Source organism: Planococcus citri, chromosome 1 (assembly GCF_950023065.1).
Source record: "Planococcus citri chromosome 1, ihPlaCitr1.1, whole genome shotgun sequence".
Taxonomy (NCBI): Eukaryota; Metazoa; Arthropoda; class Insecta; order Hemiptera; family Pseudococcidae; genus Planococcus; species Planococcus citri.
In genome coordinates this window covers 24,929,764-24,951,355 of record NC_088677.1, presented here as the reverse complement: position 1 = coordinate 24,951,355, position 21,592 = coordinate 24,929,764, and the positions used below count along the sequence as shown (strand labels likewise).

Sequence of the window (21,592 nt, the reverse complement as noted above, 5' to 3'; positions counted from 1 at the left end):
CAAGGAGTAAAGTTGAGTTACACGACATACAACGTTTCCCAGACAAACGCTTCGTTTAAAGAGCTTTAGTTTCGTTTTGGCATAGCAGTGTTACCAAGTTTAAAAATATCAAAATTTCAAAAAATTCTAAAAAATTTCAAATTTACCTTGGAGGAAAATCGAAGGATCCGAAAAATGGTAGACACCAAGATGTACAAAAAAAGTTCTACGAACCAATTTTGTACATTGCCGTGGTAATGAGAATTTTGATTTTGAAAAAAAGCAAAAATTCCAAAAAATTTCCTCTTTTTATTTTAGGTTAATTTTAAATTTTTTGGGATTTTTTGAATTTTGAGATTTTTTAAGTTTTTGCTTTTTTAAAAATATAATTTCTTATTACTATGACATAATTGCAATGTACGAAGTTGATCCATATTGATGTAACTTTTTTTTGTTCACTTTGGTGACGGTCATTTTCAGGGCCTTCAATTTTCTTCCTAGGTCACTTTTAATTTTTTCATGATTTTTTGAAATTTTCAAACTTGGTAACACTGCTATGCCAAAACTAAGCGTTTGTCTGGGAAACGATGTACATATGTCGCGAAACTCAACTTTACTCCTTGGGAGTGACATGTAGGCAACCTCTTGAGCGACACCATGATTACCACGCACGTCTTCTGACCGTTCACTGAGTTGTTTAAAATTAAAAATTAAATTAACACTCTTGTAAAATTTAAACTCAAAATTCAACAATCTTTTCAAAAATCAATTCTTTACTACCTCTTATCACTAAAATATCATTCAAGATTGAGCATTACTTAATGTAAGTACGTAGTTTAATTAGTACGATGCAACAAGTAGGTAGGTAGTAGGTACCTGTCAAATTTTTTCAACTTTCTATTCACGTTTTATTATTCCGTCTTTTAATCGAATTTCAAATCACTACCTGCAAATCACATTGAAAAATATCACAGATGAAAAGAAAAAAACAGCACTTCTCAATTTTTTCTGATTTCTAAATTCTAACAAATTTTTTTCTGAAATTTTTTCGGTTATGGTCAAGGTTACATACAGTTTATTTTGATCTCAGAAAACAGTTAAGGTCACAGTTAGTGATATATGATATTTCCAACAAAAAATGTTTATGGTTAGGTATCTAAGATTATTTTTTTTGATCAATTAACTAGTTGATTTGCATGCAGCTACGGTTAGTGATTAAAAATCGGTTTACAAGCCTGGAATTCATTTTTGAAAATTTTCGACTTATCTGCTTCTTTCCTTGTAAGTACCTACCCATCAACTATAGTAGAATTATTCAAAAATGACCTTGTGACCTATCAAATTGTTAAAATTTGGCGAGAAATTCAAATATCTCGACGAGAACGTTTTTGAGAATTTTGAGCCCCAAATTTTGATCATATTCAGAATTTTTGAATCGGTGTCATGGAAATGGGACTTTTCAAAATGGGTTAAAATATCGCGAAAAATTCAATAATTTCGACGAAAACGTTTTTCGAGTATTTTTGTAAAATTTTGAGCTCAAAAAGCTATCTACATTTTAACAAAATTTAGCCAAAATTTTATCACTTTCTGCTACTTTTGAATAATTTCAACACTTTTTTTTTGCATTTTTATGCTATTTTTAACATGATTGTGTTCAAGGTCGTTTTTAATGATTTTTAATGATTTTAATCATTGGTATTTTCATGTCATCTTAAAGATGTTTTAAGGAAGTTTTACGCAATTTTCGCAGAATTTAAACACAATTTCCAGAATTTTTATCAGTTTTGCCAAATCAACGTTTGGTAACATGGAATGAATTTAATGTTTTAAAAGTGTCACATTTCATGTAATTTTCACTGAATTTCCCCAAATTTTGCTACAACAGCTCGATTCTCAAAGTTTAGTTAACTACAAATACTTAGGTACTCGTACGATCTACGTAGGTGTAGGTATTAGTTCAAGAACCTCTGAAGCTTTGAAGATATTGTTTCTATCATTTCACGTTTCAGCTCAATATGCAGCAAAAATAAGTAAGCTTACGGAAGGAATCAATATACATAATTACTTATTTATTGTGTTCAAAAGAATTCCATAAGAGTTCCATATTTCTAGGATAAAATTATTTATTTACGTATCGGTTTCAAATTTCAATTGACATCTATTTCAACTAAAATATATGCAGATTTATGTAGGTACTTAGGTATACTCGGTTATTGACATTATTATTAATTGCATTTCGATTCAGATTCTCTACTTACGTACACGGTGTTATCATATTTACTTAAGCGTCCAAAAAAATAAAAAATCGAACGCTAATTATTTTGGAATGTAGGTATTTTGAAAAAAGAAAAAGTAATTTAAGAATCAGTAACCCCATTTACAGAGGGTACATTGGAGGGCACCATTATTATTAGGTACAGGTAATCCATAAACCAAATTTAACATAACAAAGGTTATATAACACACACTATACAATTTTAACAATGCAACATATGACATTATAAATGCGTGGATATTTGATTTTTGACTCAAAAGTAACATCAGCAACAAATCACAATTCAAAAAGCGTTCAGCACTCTTTGCAACTTCGAGTTAATTTATACTACTTAAGTAAGTGGGTAGGTGTATATGTATAATGAAAAGAAAAAAAAACAAACAATTTTTGTAAGGTTAATGCTTGTTACGGTATATTTTCCTGATTAAAATGATTTATGAATGACACTAAAGAGAATTTACAAAAAATAAAAAATAAAACTGATAACAAAATAAACAAGTTGACGTTCAATTTCCATGTTTTATTTTCTCGGAAACGTCAGTTTGACAACTTTTATCAGAAGAAAAATATTTTTGTCAATTTCCAATCACTATCTATTCTGGCTTAAGCAATAACGCCTGAAACAAGACACAATTTAGAATGCTTCGAGCACTGCAGTCAGTTTGAGTTTTAATTTACTCATGCTATCTGCCCGTAGGTATGATATCTACAAATGAAATAAAAACAGATTTTTGTGTTTTTTGATTAAAATAACCAATTTAAAAAAATAGCAAGGAAAATTTACAAAAAAAAGACGTTTTATTTCTATAATTTACTTTCTCAGAAACATAACTTCGTGAGCTTTTATCTGAAAGGCAAAATATATAAATTTTTTAGCATTTTCAATTAATTTGGTATACCTATTCAAATTTTATTTTTTAAAAAAGGTAACATCATAAGTAAAGCACTTGACTATCATCAGGTAAGTTAGGTCATAAATTCTTGGAAAGTGCTTCGTTCCAAAAAAAAAAATCTCAGGAATTTTTCCACGAACGTTCAATTAACAAACAGCCATGCAAAATACAGTAGGTACGTAACTACCTATACCTAATCAAATAAATTAATTACAAACGGTCATTCGACTTTTATGGATGTAAGTAATTTTTATTCGTTTAAAAAAGAACACGTAGGTTTAGATACAGCGACGTACGTGTTTTTTCAATTTCCTTCTGTAAACCAACAAACGTACTGTATGTACTATGTACCTATGTATATTTTAAACAGAAAAATTAAGTATTAGGTACTCGTAAATAAATGACTCACGTGAAAAATGGAAGGAAAAGGAGTGAATAGAAAATTTATGCTACAAATATCAACTCACTGTGTAAAAAAAGTATAATTCAAGTACAAAAAAAATTTACAACGAAAGGTACTCAGCATAAAAAAATTGTTGATAAAGACACAAAAAATATGATATAAAAAATAAAATACTTACCTATGTACTTGGTTCAAAATCACGAACATTTTCTTGAAATTCTTCAAAATTGAGTTTAAAAAAAAAGAAACTTACCCACATAATCGTTTCATTCAGATTACCAAAAAAACGAAGGCACATGTTTAACAGAATATCTGTACTACATATATGATGTAATGTACCTACCTACCCATGTCGGGCTTCAAATAGTCCGGCTAGTAAAATTGCTCACAAATATTTAAAAAATCAAAAATGGGTTCAAAATAAGATAGAATGGAAGTCGATATAATCGGTTAATGACAATGAGTTGAAAACTGAAAAAGCTTCACAGATTTTTTTTATGAACTTATTTAGGTAAGTACTCGATGTGTAAATAATTCCGATGTATTTTATTTTATTTTTACGCTCAATACGGAATGCAGCAAACCATATCCATAGGCACGTTCAAAATCTTCCAATTTTTTTTTTTTAATAAAAATGTTTGCAATTTTTTCATTAATTAGGTATTATATAATATTTTTTTTTGGTTCAAATAATACTCACGAATTACGCACACTATTAACAAAATATAGGTACCTAAACGAAGCAAAACAAAAACGTCAGAGCATCATAATCGCTAATATTAGTCTCATAACTCATAAGTCCTTAACCCTACATTGGATTGGAAGTTGGTGCTAACTTGCTGGGTCATCATACTCAGTAGCGTAGCCAAGAGGGGCAGATGAGGCCATCGTACCCCTTGCGAACGAAAATTTAAAAAGATAACACGCGAAATTGGACGTTTTTCTCGTAATTTTATCTTCATTTTCATATAATCAAAAGTTTTCAGATAATTAGCTCTAAATTTCGAGTTTTTGTGCTAAAAATCTGATTTTTCTCCCTACTTAAGAAAATTCTGGCTACGCCACTGATCACACCGACCTTTAAGCTAGAATGTCAAATGCAATGTTGACAACTTTTTCAACGATGTATGCATTACATGGATCAATTTTGAGTCTTTTGTGGAAGCTTCGTTACACAAGAAAAAAATTCCAACTACCTACGTACCGTAGAATTTTGCCTTCATGTACGACGTACTTTTGCAATTTTTTCTCAAAGTTTTACATCCTTTGAAATGTTTTTTGAAAATAAGCCCCAAAAAGCGGAGATGGGCGAAATTGAATAAAAAAATTCAAATCATCGAAATAAATTACTCGTACTTGTTTATTTTTTTAGTCAGATATTGATTCGGATTCTGAAACTCACGTACCCTTTTTCGTGGGTGTCAAAATTCAAGTTTTCAGAGATTCTGAATCTCATTTTGATATAACCTTTCGTCCTCGTATTAAAAATGAGACCCTGAGGAGGAGATTAAGCTTTAAAATTCTGAAAAGTAAAATGGATATCAAAATCCAACCTCTTTGGGAAGCTCATTTTTCATTTCGGAGTTAGATAATTTTCAACATCAGAATTAGCATCTTCAAAAACTTATAATTCGATACTCATTTTTAGTTCTTTCGATAAGTTGATATTTTTCTATTCCCCTTCCCTTTTCTTCAGGAGTTGGGGTTGCTCAGAGCATTGCTCATGTCCCACTCTCTCTTTTTTTTATATTGGTATGAGAAGAATTTTACCTAGGTAAGTAGGTAACTTTTCCATTCGACGAAGGAACAAATTCCGAACTTGTGAAAAAATAATAGGCCAATATGTAATATATGTAGAATGAATAAAATTATTAAGTAAGTATATTTTTGAAGAAATCATATTAAAAAATAAAATGCATCGATTTGGCCTGATATGGACTTAATTAAATGTCTATAGGTATTAGGTAGACCACTCTAAGTGTATCATCTGCAATAAAGCTGTAAGTATAATCTTAACATTATGAATCGTAATTACCAAATTGATAAGTACCCAATAGAAACGACAAGAGAACACAGGAGCCTCCACTTGGCATATCCCTAAAAAAACACGTGGGCAAAATAACTAAATATGACTGAGGTAAGTGAGGTATACCATTAAATAAAAAATTTTAAATTTTATTACAATTCACTTAACGTACAAAACGTGTCAATCTAACATTCAACAATCAACATACCTGATGCATTCGGCTATTGCCATTTTTAGTCGTCACCGCAACCTGGGTCAGGTTCTCTACATTTTTTTCCTGCATGAACCAAATTAATTGCAACAGTGGCAAAATAACACGCACTAAACAATGCTAAAGCAACAAAACTCAAAGTCTTCATAATTAAGTAGGTATTTGATTTTCTACTCAAAGTATCTAAGCACCTAATACCAGAAACAAGTCACAATTTGGAATGCTCAGGACGTACTCATTTTGGCTTTATTTATACTCGTAGGTGCTGAATTATAGACAAAAGCCGAATTTTGTGAGGTTATTGGCTGTTGCGTTTTGATTTAAAATTATTGATAAAGAATATTCAGGAGAGTTGACAAGAAACATGAAAATTATTTTGAAAAATACCCATGACGTATATGTACCTCCTACCTAGTACCTACGTTTCATTTTCATATGTACTTTGTTTTTGCAGAAACAATTTATTCGGAGAACTTATATCTAGAAACAACAACTTTTGGTAAATATTCCATTATCTATTCAAATTTTATAAAAAAGGTAATACATACCTAAAGATAGGTAAAGTACTCAAGTACTTTCATATATCTACCTATGGGGCCAATAAATACACGAGCAATTCATAAAGCAAGTGAATGCGTAACCTGTATTCTTGGAAAGAACTTCCTGCAAAGAGATAAATTTTCCATAAACGCACAATCAACAGGTAAAAAAGCAAAACAAAAAAACCCAAGAAGTACACTATCAGCAAAATTCTATTTTTTTTTCTGAAATGTCATTTACAATAACAGTTATTTGGACTTTTACATTTCTCAAGGTTTAGGTTTAGCAGATATCAAAATCTATCGAAATAAGAATTACGCTGAACTGACAGAACGTATACGTTCAAAACAGGAAATCGACGAGCTGGATGACTTAAGCGGTGGAGGAAGGGAATGACAAGTAATAAGCAAACAATTTAGTATCATTAATTTCACTATTTCAAAGGCAAAAAAAATAATAATATACTTACCTACCTATAATAACTTTTTGCAAAATCATTCGGAAAATGTGTGTCGTAAAATGATGAAAAAACTACATAGATAATTTTATGTGTAATAAAAGAATAATATGAAAATGTTTTTTAGAAAAATTTTAAAAACGTGTAAAATTTGATGACACACCACGTCATTGTAGTTGAAAATGTCTTTCGGTAAGTTTTCTTCATTTATTTTTTATAATTTTATTGTTTGTACCTACCTACCTACCTGCATTGTCTTCCTAATTCCTGTTACTTACCTACTTATTGGTGTATAGGTAGTAGGTATACCTGTTTCTCGTCATCAACAATTGAATTCAAAGCTTTGTTTAGCAATTTTATAGAGTTTAAATTTGAACTTTTATACACGAAAATATTAAATTTCAACGTGATAAAAAACTCTCAGGCCCCATTTAAAAATCTGAAAAAATTCCCCAGTACCTACATTACTTTTACAGGAAACCATCGAGTATTTGTTCGATGAAACAGACGTCGAATATCAACTTGCCCATCACCCATGAGAATTGTGGAGCTTTTCTCCTCGAGGATACTTGCATCTGAATTTTCAAACAACGTTTAAACAGCCCAAAAAATCGTATGTTATGCCTTACACTAAATTTATGGGTGACTTTTCTTTCCGCTTCAAAATTTTTAAATTGAAAAAAATTCTGAAATGACATATCATAAATTTCGACTCTGTGAAAATCACAGATCGTGAATCTTTTCGTTCGCTGTTCACGTCGAACATTCGTTCAGACGCGAAAACGTCACAACGAAAGAACCTATCTTTCTATTCCCCTCTCCCCAGCCTGGTTTCGGGTGAAGAATTCAATAAAATAAAGAAAGAATTCTCCATCCCCGACCAGCCTTCGAGTTGTAGGCAATTCTCTTTGTCTACACAGGTTCAGAAAAAATATTATCGTGTTTCAACGCTGAATCAATTTTTTACGTCGTTAAACGGATTAAAAACGATTCAGCATCGTCAGTGCAGCAATCGCGCCTCCTCCGCTGCCTCAACAGCAATTTAGACAGAAAATCCCACCAGGGGCTCCGATTACGAATCAACCGGCTTCTTTTCCAATCGCAATAATCACATAGGCGCCGACGAATGCCTCCATCAATATCCCGATTAGAAATAAGCTACGAAAAAACATAACATCGGGAAATCATTATTTACACTGATTTAATCGCTTGCAACGAAGTGAAACTTGCCCAATTTTTAATTTTTAATTTTTTTTTTCATGACTCCAATTTTGAGATCAATTTGTAGGCAGAACGAAATGTTCTACGTGAAAAATGCATAAAACCAAAGTTGTAGAGAATTAAATTTCCAACAACCTGCGAACGGTTTATTTTTCTCCAGAGTGCATAGCGTTACTTTAAAAGCAAATCCGCGCATGTCCATAAAAAAGTACGATTTTACGCATCACTGATTAGGTTCGGATATGCTCGGAAGGGTTCGTTGAGTCCTGATTGAACATCAGTTAGCTTCGTGCATCTTCCATGGTGCACTTTTACTGCACCCTGATGCAAATTTTCCATTTCAGGGCATTCCAGAGTCTTATTAGTGACGCACAAATACGATTTTTTTTATGGACATGAACGGATTTGCTTTTAAGGTAACGATCGTTTTTCCGTTTTTTGAGAAAAATGGAAAAAAAATCGTTCGTAGGTTGTTGGAAATTTAATTCTCTATAACTTTGGTTTTATGCATTCTTCACATATGTAGAACGCTTCATTTTATCTCTCAATTGATCTCATAAAAAATTAAAATAATGCAAAACTTGAAAAAAAATAAAAAAATAAGTACACTTGGTTATAACTGGGTCACCCTGTATAAGGCGCTGTGCAAATCATAGGGACCTCTCGGTGGTTTCACCTGAATTTTGAAGCTTTGGAGCATGAAAAATTAGAAACTGGCTAAAAAAATGTGAATGAATTTTGCCACCAATGGTCAGTTTTAACGCGGACGGTCACATACCCTCTAGGAAATTTTTCTGAAATTTACGAAAAGAAGAAAATCAAGAGTCCAAACCTCGATAAACAAGCCATCTACCTTCTTTGCTGATTGCAAGATAGTTTTTCGCGTTATTCGCTTTCACTATATTGTTTGATGTTTGCATTGGTTGCCAAGTTTGCTTTTAAATATCAACTTGAAGCTAATTTTTATTTTCTTATAGTCCAGTGGCAGTAGAATTAGCATTTCATTTGGAAAACAGTGGGTGGAAAGCTGAATTTTGGTATACTTACTGGTCCGTTTTTATGTCCTAATCAAGGATCTGAGGAGTCCGGTCGCGTCCAGGGCGAGCTTTCCCCTAAATGGTGGATCTTATAGCCCCCCATTCAGTTTTTGGCATTTTTCTCCTCAAATAGTGATCCTATAGCTTAAAAAGGTAAAGATTAGTATTCCAAAAAGCATGAAAACAATGGAATTCGATTTTTTTTTTTGAAAAATTCAAAACTAAAAAAGAAAGGCAAACAAGTCAGGGCGAAGCGAGAGCAAAAACTCTTGAAATTTAGTATTTCGAGAGGTATAAAAACGTTGTTTTTTTGAGTGATGAATGAAGAAGTTTATTATTTGTGCTTCAAAATTTCAAATGAATGATCATTTTTTTGAAAAGTTAAACTTGAAAAAGAAATAAAAGAATAGCAAACGAACCTGAGTAAACGTTTCAAAAAGTAAAGCCCCCCCTCGAGAGGGAAGCCATGCTTCCTAGATAATGTTTGGAAAATTTTATACCCACACGTTAGCATTTTAATATCTGAACAATTTGAAACATAGGTAACTGAAATGGCTATGTTATGGAAATTGCAGATCCACCTCCCTCATTCGGGGAGAGGAGCCATGCTTATGTTTAGTAGATCCTTGAAAATTTTTACTCTCGACAACATGCATATATGACGTACTTTTTCTGAAGGAGTGATACTGAGGGAGATGTAGCGCGAAAGTTATTTGGGGGAGGGGGTCCACTATGGAGGAAGGGAAGGCCACTCGACATCTGGTGGTCTGAATGTTCTTATAGACCATAGACCAGCCCTCATTACATTATTACGTTTTTTTTTTTTCATTTTATAACACCATTAACAGCTACTTTCATTCCATGCATGTTGTGAAAGTAATGACATTATGAGAGGGGGGTGGTTTTGAAGTCCACTGAGTTATGGATAGAGTCAATATTTATATCTGAGCACATCCACTTGTTCGATACTAGCATGAAAAACGGTTTTCGAAGAATAATAATCACTTTGAAGGACCCCCCTGTCTTTAAACATAAACTGCTCCACCCCCTCTTGGCGTTACGGCAACCATCAGATAGTCATTTCGTAGGAAATTTTCTGTAGATTAGAATAATCTTCACCTTTTAAAGCTAGGATCAATATTTGAGGAGAAAAATACCAAAATCTGAATTTGTGGGGGGGGGGCTAGGATCCACAATTTAGGGGACAGCTCCCTCCGGACGCGACCGGAATCCTCACATCCTTTATTAGGACATGAAAATTCAGCGTCCAACCCACAGTTTTCCAAATGACTCCATTTTTTTGGCTAATTTTACTAGACTATTAATCTTTTCTATGTTTTATAAACTTAAATGTACTTAAGGTACCTACTACTTTTAGTAAAATGAAGTCGCATATAAATTTCTAGTAGGTAATTGCTGATTGCCTTCATATCGAAATACTGTTTCTTGATTGGTTATATAAACTAAAAATTCATAAATTTATTGCTATTTAAAAATTGCGTAGAAATTTTTCTGATGAAAAAGAGTAGTTACAGTGCTAAAATTTCTAATCATCACGGATGCAAACAACTGCTAGTTACTTCTTCGAATTTGGCGCCAAAGTACCCGATCTCCGAAAATGAAACTATAATGAAACCGTTTCACAGAGGAGAAAAACTACAGTATTGAAACAGTTTTGTTAATGTATTTGAGTTTCATGACTGTTTCAAGACCGTATCAAAAACAGTTTTGAAACCAATACAAATTGTTGCTATAAATACAGTAGTTTTTCTCCTCTATGAAGCATTATCAAAACAGTATTTTATGAAACTATAATGAAACCGTTTCACAGAGGAGAAAAACTACAGTATTGAAACAGTTTTGATACTGTATTTGAAACATGCATTTGGTATTAAAATGGTTGGAAAACGCTATGCTTCAAGGTAATTATGTTTCAAAACCGTTTCAAAACAGTTTTGAAACCGAAACAAATTGTTGGTATCAATACAGTAGCTTTTCTCCTCTATGAAACAGAATCAAAACAGTAATTTCCGAGATCGGGTATTATTGCTAAGCATTACAATAAAATTCTAATCTCTAATTGGATTTATTTGAAATGCTAATCGCTGATTGTTATCTCAGGGTGTAAACTATCCCCGTTTTTTTTTTGCAAATTTTTAAAATTTTCAACCCCTCAAAAAATTTGAACCACCTCCTCCGTAGAACGAGAATTTTGAATTTTGAGCATGTATGAGCACATTTTTTTCGGGTTTTGGTTGGGGGGGGGGGATCGATCCATGGTTTCACATCAAAACTAACAGTCATTATCGGCGATAATTAATCGGACAATTCGATTAAGCTAACTTCGACATCTTACTTCTACTACTTCTAGGTAAGAACTACACATGGTGAATGATAATGATACTTTACGAGGTCGGCTGCAGAAAGCCAACAAACGGCGAGATGCGTAATCTCGTAATTACGACGTAAATACGTAGAAATTCGCTACATTCGGCCATCCTAGGTGGTGGTGGCGTCCTCGTCACCCGTAGCGACTTCTCGTCAAAATTGGAGAAAGTGCCGACTTCACTATCTTATCCTGAAAGGATCTTTTAACTGCTGAAAAAGAATCAAATCCCATGTCATTTGTGCCATAGAGGGTTGGAGGGCCAGTTACGACGACTTTATTCATTTTACAGTGTTGAAGAACCTACCAAAAACTCTCCCAATTGGTGTATGGACTCAAAACTAGTCGACCTTAACATTTTAAAAAAAAGTAAGTAAATGTTTTAGTTCTGACTTTTTAAGATCCTTTGCGAGCTTTAAAACTTGGGTAAGGCCTTACTTACCATAAAGCAAATGAAGCAGGTCGTTCTCTGACATGTTCATTCGCTTCGTCTTTTGCTGTATCATGCAAGAAGAGGGGGTAGAAATCTGGGATTCAATGTTCACCCCAACGAAAGATCGTCTTAAAAGTTGTCCAACTCCAATTCAAACAAGAATGCGATTTTCAGAAAGCACGAAGTCTTTGCAGTTGCCCAAATTGATTTTTTGATTTTTATCAAATATTTTTAAACATCCAAAAATGGCGATTTTCTGAAATTTATTAATTCCTTTTTAAAAAATTCCTAAATTTAATTTTTCAGTAAAAATAATGAAAATTTTCTCCAAAGCAAATATCGACTCTCTTCAACTAATTCCACAATTTTTGAGTCATTCTGAAGCCTTCAATGTGATTTTTGATTATCCTAGAAGTTTTGAATTCCTCCAGAGAGCATGGAAATTGATTTGAGTAGCCAAAAATTAATATTCTGGGAAAATCAAAAAAATCAAAGAAAAATTGAAAATCACGCTGGAGGCTCCAGAACGGTAGCAAATGACAAAATTTGGTTTGGGAAGTCGATTTAGCTTCAGAACTGATTTTCATCAAAGAGCAAAAAAATAAATTTCAGAAAATCACAACTTTTATACTTTAAAAAAAATTATTAAAAAATTGAAAAAATCAATTTTGACAACTGAGATTCAAGTAGGTAAGCAGAGGGAGAGGGGTTCTGACCATGCTCTTTTCAAAAAGCACATTCCTGAACACTTCGAGTGGTTCCTTTCTAAGACGTATGGCTTGTACTCAGTTCATCGGTCATCGCCATGATAAAAGATCAGGGGACAGGACACGATTGAACGTAAAATCATTCAAGGTTAATTTTTCGAAAAGTTGGTTAAAAATTATGAGAAAAAATTAGATATGTAAGTACAAAAAAATTTGGTCATTCGATTTTTATCGTTTTCTGTTGCAAGTCATGCACTTTAATGATGTCTTATTTGTAATCGCTTCACTCTGGTAAAATTACTAGTAAGTAAATTTCTTCATTTCTTCTTCCGCATTCACTCATGCGGAGTAAAATTCAAATATCTACGTTTGTTTCTTGGCTCAATTTACAACAATATTTTCCGCAATACATCGCTGTAAAGATTACATTATTTCGTTATTTCTGTGTACCTAACTTTTTCATTTTGTTTTTAGCAAAAATCAAACTCGCTTACCCACTAAGAGGATTTTCCAAACATATATCGCATTATTCGCTTTTTTCTTTCTCCCAACGTACCTATACTATATTTATACGTACCCATACCTATATTCTTAAGATTTGCATATTATAAGCTCTCGTGTAAGGTATAAGCGAATGAGGAGGTACCTATTCCCCCATCCACTGACGATGTCGATGTTCAATATATCGTGTATCGCTTTAGTTTCTTTTTAAGTTGTTTAACAATTCAATTTGCAAATATGTAGATATAGGAGAGCATGTATCAATAATGCGCGTACACTTTGACAGAGAAACAGAGTGATAAAGGAAGAAAAGGTATAGCAAGAAAAACACCAGAAAACATGTAAATTGAAAATAAACATTTTTAAAATTTATAAAACGAGAGGCACTTACCTATTGCTAAATGAATAATAAATAAGCGATGAAACTTTAACCTCTTTTCAAGCTGAAAATTTAAAATATAAATAAAGTTTGTATTTTATATGAAAATTATGAAAAAACAGCCTTTTGAAAGATACGTTATGTTCGACTTCGACTTGTAGGTACCTTCGTCGTAATAAAATATTAAACATCTCTTCTGTGTAGCAACTTGTTTACATACAATACACAATGTCAACTCGAGAGTTTATATATTCTTGTCGAGCAATATATTTGCAAAATAATATAATCAAATATCAGACTCTCGTATCTATAATTTGTTTATATCGAATTTTTTTCCCCCTTTTCATTTCGTCGATATATTTTAAATAAAAAACAATATTTTTCTCTTCCTTATCCCCCCTTTTTTTCACGAATAATTTGACGACGAGTATATAGGAGATAGACAACTAAAACACTATCTACACTATACTAGAACCGCTACTATGAAGATAAAAGCAATAATTGTGTTTTGATTCGAATGCTTTTAATAAAGCAGATTTGCCTGCTTCAACTCTTAAGTAAGTTTAGGTACTATGAAAGGAATAAAATGTTACGTTTCGTTTACTTAGATCCCCTAAGCTTTTATTCGGCTACATTGCGCGCACCGAAAAGAACAAATTCGAGTCCACGTTTTAATAGTCTGAAAGAAATGCTTTAGAAATTATAGAGCGCGTATAGTGATTATAAGACAGCTTGTTTCAGTAGTCGTTAATTGCGAACAACTATGGCTTTTTAGAAAACTACATTAAAGCTAAAGCTGACGGACGCAGTGGCTTTATTTTTCTTACAGAAAGATGTGCTTTTCTACTCGTAGTATATATTTTGTACAAAGATACGCGATTCTCGTCTCGTCGTCGTCTCGTACAACAAGTTGGGATTATATGATGAACCAACCAACTGGAGAAATAACGTGACATGTTTTCTTTTTCCTTGTTTCTTTTTTTATAGTAACAGTTTATTATTCAAATTAATAAATCAACAATTACTAAAATATTTGTATACTTTTAGCACATAAAAACAATCGTTTGAAAATGTATAACACTTAGATAGTCTCTCTACTGATATAATGAAGCAGTCTTTATTTTACAAAGCTTATACAAATATACACATTATACAATGTAGGTACATTTTAGAAAAAAATGGACAGAATTAAAGTATAGGTACTTACAACTTTGATAAAAATAGCTTAGGTAAATGGTTTCATCTGTCCTTTTTTAAATTAGAAATTAAGAAACAGAATTGAAAAATAAATCGATTAAAGCAAATTCCTTCACCGTAGGTACAGTAAGGTAAGTAATTTTTAAAACTGAAAAAAATGACAAGTAAAAAAAACTTCAAGCGATCAAAATTTTCTAATTTTGAGAGAAAATTCCAATTTTTAAAAAATATTAACACCACCGCGTATTTTTTTATTTTCGAAAATTTTTAAATCAATTTTCGAAGCGTTTAAAAAATATGAAAACTCGAGTACACGAATCTTTCGTCAAATGGTCTGCAAAATATGGAATTCTGATATCAAGAGCCGAGAAGAGATGGAGAGGAGAGGTGAGATTAAACAAAAAAACAATGAAAAATCAATGTCGATTATTTTCATTCAGAGCTTTCAAATTTTCATCGGAATTTTTGAGAACATTTTTTCAAATCTTATATTTTATTGACCAACTTTGAAAAAATGAAACCTTCATTAGAATTTCAATATCAAAGAAAACTCATAAGTTCAGCGATAAAAGTTGAAAAAAAAATCAAAATTCTTCCTCATTTTCAAGATAATTTTGTTCTCCCCTCTTCCCCCCTCTGCTTAAACTGAAGAATCGTCGGTTGAATCCGTATTTTGAGAAACCATTTTTTGCCAAACTTACACGATACCTACCTACAATCAAACCATGAATATTGGAAAACATCCTTGAAGATCTGTTCAGTTGAAAAAGAAGAGGTCTGCATCAAAGTTGCAGATCACGAGGCATTGTGAAATCTTAGTAATCTGCTGTTTTATTTATTCATTTTTTCACTATATTTCGAAAATTATTTTCAATTTATTCCTATACTTAATTTTTAGATGACAGCGTTTTTCAGCTCAAACTATAATTTTCCTACCATTCGCTCATTTCAATTTTTTTTTCGAATTCTTAAATTTAAAATACACTTTTTTCAATTTTGAAGCAATCATAATTCTCGAAAAAATGAGAGAAAATCTTGAATTTCTAGGTACACGAACACATCTACAATTTGGACCACAAAAAATAAAAAATAAATGATTACACACTTTGGAACCCTGTGAAAAAATTACACAGGTTAGTATAAAGTCGATGTACCTACTAAAGTATTTCTTGGCTTGCACAAAAAACCAATCTTCAAGATCACGTCCAGTTCCTAATGAAAGAGTAGAAATTTTTGGACCTCACAAAAATTCCCCACCAGCCAAAATTTAAAGTACCTACCCAAATATACAATTTCTTGAATTTTACGAAACTTTTAAAAATCAAATGTAGGTCAAAGGAGAGAAAACATTGAAATTTCACCTAATTTGAGTTCGAGAGCTGAAATTTGGTATGTGGCCTATTTCTGACCACCCTTCGCCCTTCTCCACTCATCATAAGTTGAAGGCAATTTAGATCCATTTTCAGAACTGAGAAGTTCTAGAGCCTTCAGTTAGTTTCTGAAAATCGAAATTATCGCAAAATTTTACCAAATGTGGAAAAAGGACTGCTGAAATCTGGTATTTGTCCCAATTTTTAAACCCTTTATTAACCTCAAGGCAATTGGAAGCAGTTTCCAGCTGTTTTGCTTAGGGGTGGGTTGGATTCATTTTGAGCAGTTCTGGAGCCGGCAGCACATTTTTCAAGAGGTACCACTTTCACAATTTCACCTATCAAGGTACAAAGCTGGAAGTTGATAATGACAATGACATGTGCCCAATTTTTACATTTTTTTCTTGTCCCTCGAATCTATTTTGGGAGTGATTTCCAGTCGTTTTGAGCAGTTCTAGAGCTTCCATTGCGTTTTTGAAAATCAAAATTTCACATACTTAATTTTGCTTAATCATGGCATGTGCCTTATTTCTTACCCCCTCCTCATCGATTGGAAGTGGTTTAAAGCCATTTTGAGCAGTTCTGGAACCATGAGGACAATTTTCGAAACTTACAATTACTAAGGTACAAAGCTGTAAGTTGACAATGACATGTGTCCAATTTTTACATTCTTTTCTTGTCCCTCAAATCAATTGGGAGTGCTTTCCAGTTGTTTTGAGCAGTTGTAGAGCCTCCGTTGCGTTTTTGAAAATCACAATTTCCACAAAATTTCACCTAATCATGGCATGTGCTTTATTTCTTACCCCCTCCTCATCGATAAGAAGTACTTTAAAGCTATTTTGAGCAGTTCTTGAACCTACAGTAAAACTCTGAAAGCTACAATATTCTCACAACATTTCTTCCAATTAAGAAAAAAATGTAAAATTTGGCTTGTTCATTATTTGTGTGCCTTTTTTACCCGCCTCAAATCACTTGGAAGTTGTTTGGAGACGTTTTGAGCAGTTCTGGAGCCTCCTGTAAAACTCTAAAGGCTACAATATTTTCACTGAATTTCACCTAATTCAGCAAGAAAAGTAAAATTTGGAATGCTCTTCACTTCTGAATCTCTTTTCCCCGTCCCAAATCAGCTGCAAGTTGTTTGGAGCCATTTCGATTGTTTAGGGCCGTTTTGAGCATTTCTGGAGCCCCCAGCACAACTCTGAAAGCTACAATATTCTCCCAACATATCACCTAATCAAGAAAGAAATAAAAGGTAAAATTTGGAATGTTCTTCACTCAGAGATTATTTTATGGAGTTACATAACCAGGATACTTTTCAGTATCAAGATTCTTCTCCCTTTATTTTCCCAACTCTCCCTAATTTTCTTACCCCCCCCCCCCCTCAAACAGCTAGACAAAGTTCGTCGAAGACTGTAATTCTATTCTGTTTTTCTGATTTCAGCACTTTTCAAATTCAATCATAAGTTTCGTGAAATTGGAACCCAGCAGAAAAGAACCAAATTGACTCGAGCGAAGTGAGGGCAAAAGATTTGAAAAATTTGTAGTACGAAAAGTAGAATAATCTTAATTTTATTGTAAGAATTCAGTTTTTCTGATCTCAACTTTTTAAAAATGTCATCAATAGTTCTTTCAAATGTGAAGTGTGATGAAGAGAGCTAAATTGGCTCGAGCGAAGCAAGGGCAAAAGCTTTTTGAAATTTGTAGTTTCAAAGAAGCAAAACAGCAGTAATTTTGAAGTGAAAAGTTTTTTTCACCGCTAATATTTTTAAAAGTTTGAATAAAAAATTTTTTCAAGCACAATATTAGCTCATTTTTCAACTTTTTTTCCATTGAAAAACTCCCAAGCCAATGAGTAAATATTTTTGGTACTACACAAATACGTATGTTGGTACTTGCAGAAACTACAGAACAAATTTCTGGAACTACACAAAATGTGCGGAGCTACACGTTAAAATAATCCCGGTCTTCACTTATGAAACCCCCCCCCCCTTTTCAGTCTCAAACCAGTTGGAAGTCGTTTGGAGACGTTCTGAGCAGTTTTGGAACCTCCAGTGCATCTTTGATGAATACAATAAATTTCACAAAATTTCACCTAGGTAATCTGAATTAGTAGAAAGCTAGACGTTGATATAATATATGTACCATAGGTAAGTGCTCTTTTTTTGGTCCCTCAAAAAAACTGGAAGAGGTTTCGAGAGTGCCTAGTAATCAGTCGTGTGAGGGACACCAATAGGCCTTACGCTAATTTCGGCCACCTTTAGAACGTTTTTGGCAAATTAGTATTTCAAGAAATCTGCAGTAGACTACAGAGTGACTCGAAAGCAATGCCAACGGATCTATTTTGTCTGCTCTCCAATTTAATCCAGTGAGCTTTGGTATGGAACTGTAATTTCCAAAAATTTATTGGAAGCTCAAGAACTACAACTAGGTACTATTCAAAACGATTCCAAACCGCTTTTGTCGATTAAAGGAGAGGAGGCGGGGTCACGGAGGGTCAAAAATGACGAAGGTACACTTTCCAAATTTCAGCTGCAGGTCTTAAATAGTCAAAGTTTCCATTGTTTCTTCTTGAGCTCGAGCTTGATCTTAAAAAATTCTTCAACATTCCAGGAATAAACTTGGGTACCTAAATGTAATTTTGGCTAATGAGTTTAATATTTTTGCATTCATTTTTGATCGGTTTGTAACTTTGTTTAGATACGGATTTTAGTTTCCGCTACTCGAAAAAAATGATCTGCTTATGCAAGATGGGTAAGTAATTTTTTTTTTCAAGTGAAAAACTCACTTGCAACTTTTTAAAATGAAAACGGGAAAATTTGAAAATTATCATCACATCAAGTTCTTTTACAAAATAAACTTTCAAAAAAAGAAGAAAAAATGAAATCAATTTTTTAATATGTACTTGATTGATTTTTTCGAAAGAGATAGGTACCTATAAATTCTGAAAATGAGCTTTCATCGAAATGAAAAAAAAAACCACAATATTCGTCACTCAAATTTCAGGTTAAATTTGATTCTCTTTCAATTTCTGAAGCCATATAAATACTTTTATTACTTTTTAAGTTGTTCGAAATCCTGAGGAAAATTAAAGTGAATGAACAAATAGTATGCTTAATTGAAGAAATATACACGGATAATGTAATAAGAGTAAGATCCAGAAACATGTTAGAAGCAAAGAAGATAGGAAGATGAGTAAGACAGGGATGCCCAATGTCATGTAGCCTGTTCAACATCTACTTCAACGACATGATTAAAGAATTGTTGAATATCAAGACAAAAGGGCTAGCCATCAATGACACGACACCTATATCAATACCCTGTTATTCGCTGATGATCTGGTGGTCTTTGCTGATAACGAAGATGATTTGCAGAGTGCAATGTACAACCTTCAGAAAGTAGCACATGAATATGAAATGAGAATCTCGCCGTCAAAAACAAACTGGTGATGGCCTTTGAGGGAAAAGAGCCAATACTCAGTAAAATTGTTGTAAGTGGACTGCCACTTGCCAGTGGAACAAGTCAGAAGTTTTAAATATCTCGGGTGCAAAGAGTGCAAACTATCTTATGAAGGAGAGGTTGACACACAACTTAAGATCAACAAATTCCTGAGAGTAAGCAGGGTGATAAACTGAGTCATTCCTCCAAGAAAATTCAGAGCTGAAACTCGAATAAGAATTTACAATATGCTGGCAAGACCAATGCTGCTGTATGGAAGTGAAACATGGATGATGAGAAAGGATATAAAAATCAGAGTAACCGCAGCAGAAATGAAATTCATGCGAGCCATGGCAGAATATATGAGACATGATAGGAGAAGGAATGAAGATATCCTGAAGGAGCTAGGAGTATTAGAGCCAAAAGCCAATCATTGGACAGGTGAAAGATTACAGAAAGAAATGGTGAAGACACACTGATAGAATGCCTGACGAACAGTCCCCTCAAAAAGTCAAATAATACACTCCAACTGGCAGGAAGAGCAGACGAGGAAGACCAAAGAAAAAACTTGATGACACATCGGTAAGCAATTCTTCTACCGCCTGCGACCCAAAATAATTTCACCTAATCAAGGTACAAAGCTGTAAGTTGACAATGACATGTGTCCAATTTTTACATTCTTTTCTCGTCCCTCAAATCAATTGGGAATGCTTTCCAGTTGTTTTGAGCAGTTGTAGAGCCTCCGTTGCGTTTTTGAAAATCACAATTTCTACATAATTTTGCTTAATCATGGCATGTGCCTTATTTCTTACCCCCTCCTCATCGATTGGAAGTGGCTTAAAGCCATTTTGAACAGTTCTGATTCTGAAATCTTCAGTAAAACTCTGGAAGCTACAATGTTCTCGTCACAACATTTCACCTAATTAAGCAAGGAATGTAAAATTTGGCTTGTTCTTTACTTGTGAGCCTCTTTTTCTCGCCTCAAATCACTTGAAAGTTGTTTGGAGACGTTTTGAGCAGTTCCGGAGCCTCCTGTAAAACTCTGAAGGCTACAATATTCTCACAGAATTTCACCTAATTCAGCAAGAAAAGTAAAATTTGACATGCTCTTTACTTCTGATCCTTCTTTCTCCGTTGCAAATCACCTGGAAGTTGTTTGGAGCCATTTTTGATTGTTTGGGGCTGTTTTTTGAGCAGTTCCTTGACACTCCACAGATCCCAGACACTTGGTGTATCTGCTAAGTGCTTATGCAAGATTAGGTAAGTACTTTTTTTTTTTTTTTTTTTTTCAAGTGAAAACACACTTGGAATTTTTTAAAATGGAAACGGGAAAACTTGAAAATTTTCATCTCATCAAGTTTGTTTAAGGTACAAAATAAACTTTCAAAAAAAAAAAAAAAAAATGAAAGCATTTTCAATTTTTAATAAGTACTTAATTGATTTTTTCAAAACAGATAGGTATATTAATAGGTATTCATGACGTTGAAATTTAAATTCTAAAATGAGCTTTCATCGAAATGAAAAAAAAACATTATATTCGTTACTCAAATTTCAGGTTAAATTTGATTTACTTTCAATTAGAACTCTGTATAAAATTGGACAACTGCTAATGTAATTAAAGAAGCCGGAAGATTGAAAATCGACGTTTTAAAAATAAGTGAGACCGGATGGACTGGAAATGGTAGAAACTGGGTAGATAAAGACTATGAAATGATCTACGCTGGGAAAGACACACATGAAGAAGGTGTGGACTGTGGGTATATTAATACATACCAGAATCAGCAATAAAATCAGTGCCATAATTCCAAAATCAGAGAGGATACTACTCGTGAGATTGGAGGTCAAGCCAAAACTGATTGTGATAATTCAAGTGTATGCGCCAACAGCAGAAAGCAGTACAACAGAAATCAACAACTTCTACAACGACCTAGAAGAAGTGATGAGCTGCTCAAAAAACAACAATGTTGTGTTTTTGATGGGAGACTTCAATGCCAACGTTGGGAAGGATCATGGCAGCCAAGTTGCAGGGAGATACGCACTTGGAGAGCAGAATGAAAGAGGTGAATGCTCGTAGAGTTCGCAGAAAGACACGATCTAATAATATGCAATACCTGGTTCAAACAACATGCAAGAAGATTA

The 21,592-nt window shown here is 33.2% G+C and overlaps 1 long non-coding RNA gene across 1 annotated transcript; it reads right to left on the bottom strand.

Annotated features, from left to right (window-relative positions):
• Positions 1–2,036: 2,036 nt before the first annotated feature.
• On the bottom strand, positions 2,037–6,444 carry LOC135850005 (uncharacterized). The gene is made up of 2 exons (XR_010559637.1): positions 5,788–6,444; positions 2,037–5,650 (listed from the first exon to the last, which is right to left on the bottom strand). It is a non-coding gene; the product is annotated as an uncharacterized LOC135850005 (long non-coding RNA).
• Between the last annotated feature and the right edge of the window lie 15,148 nt (positions 6,445–21,592).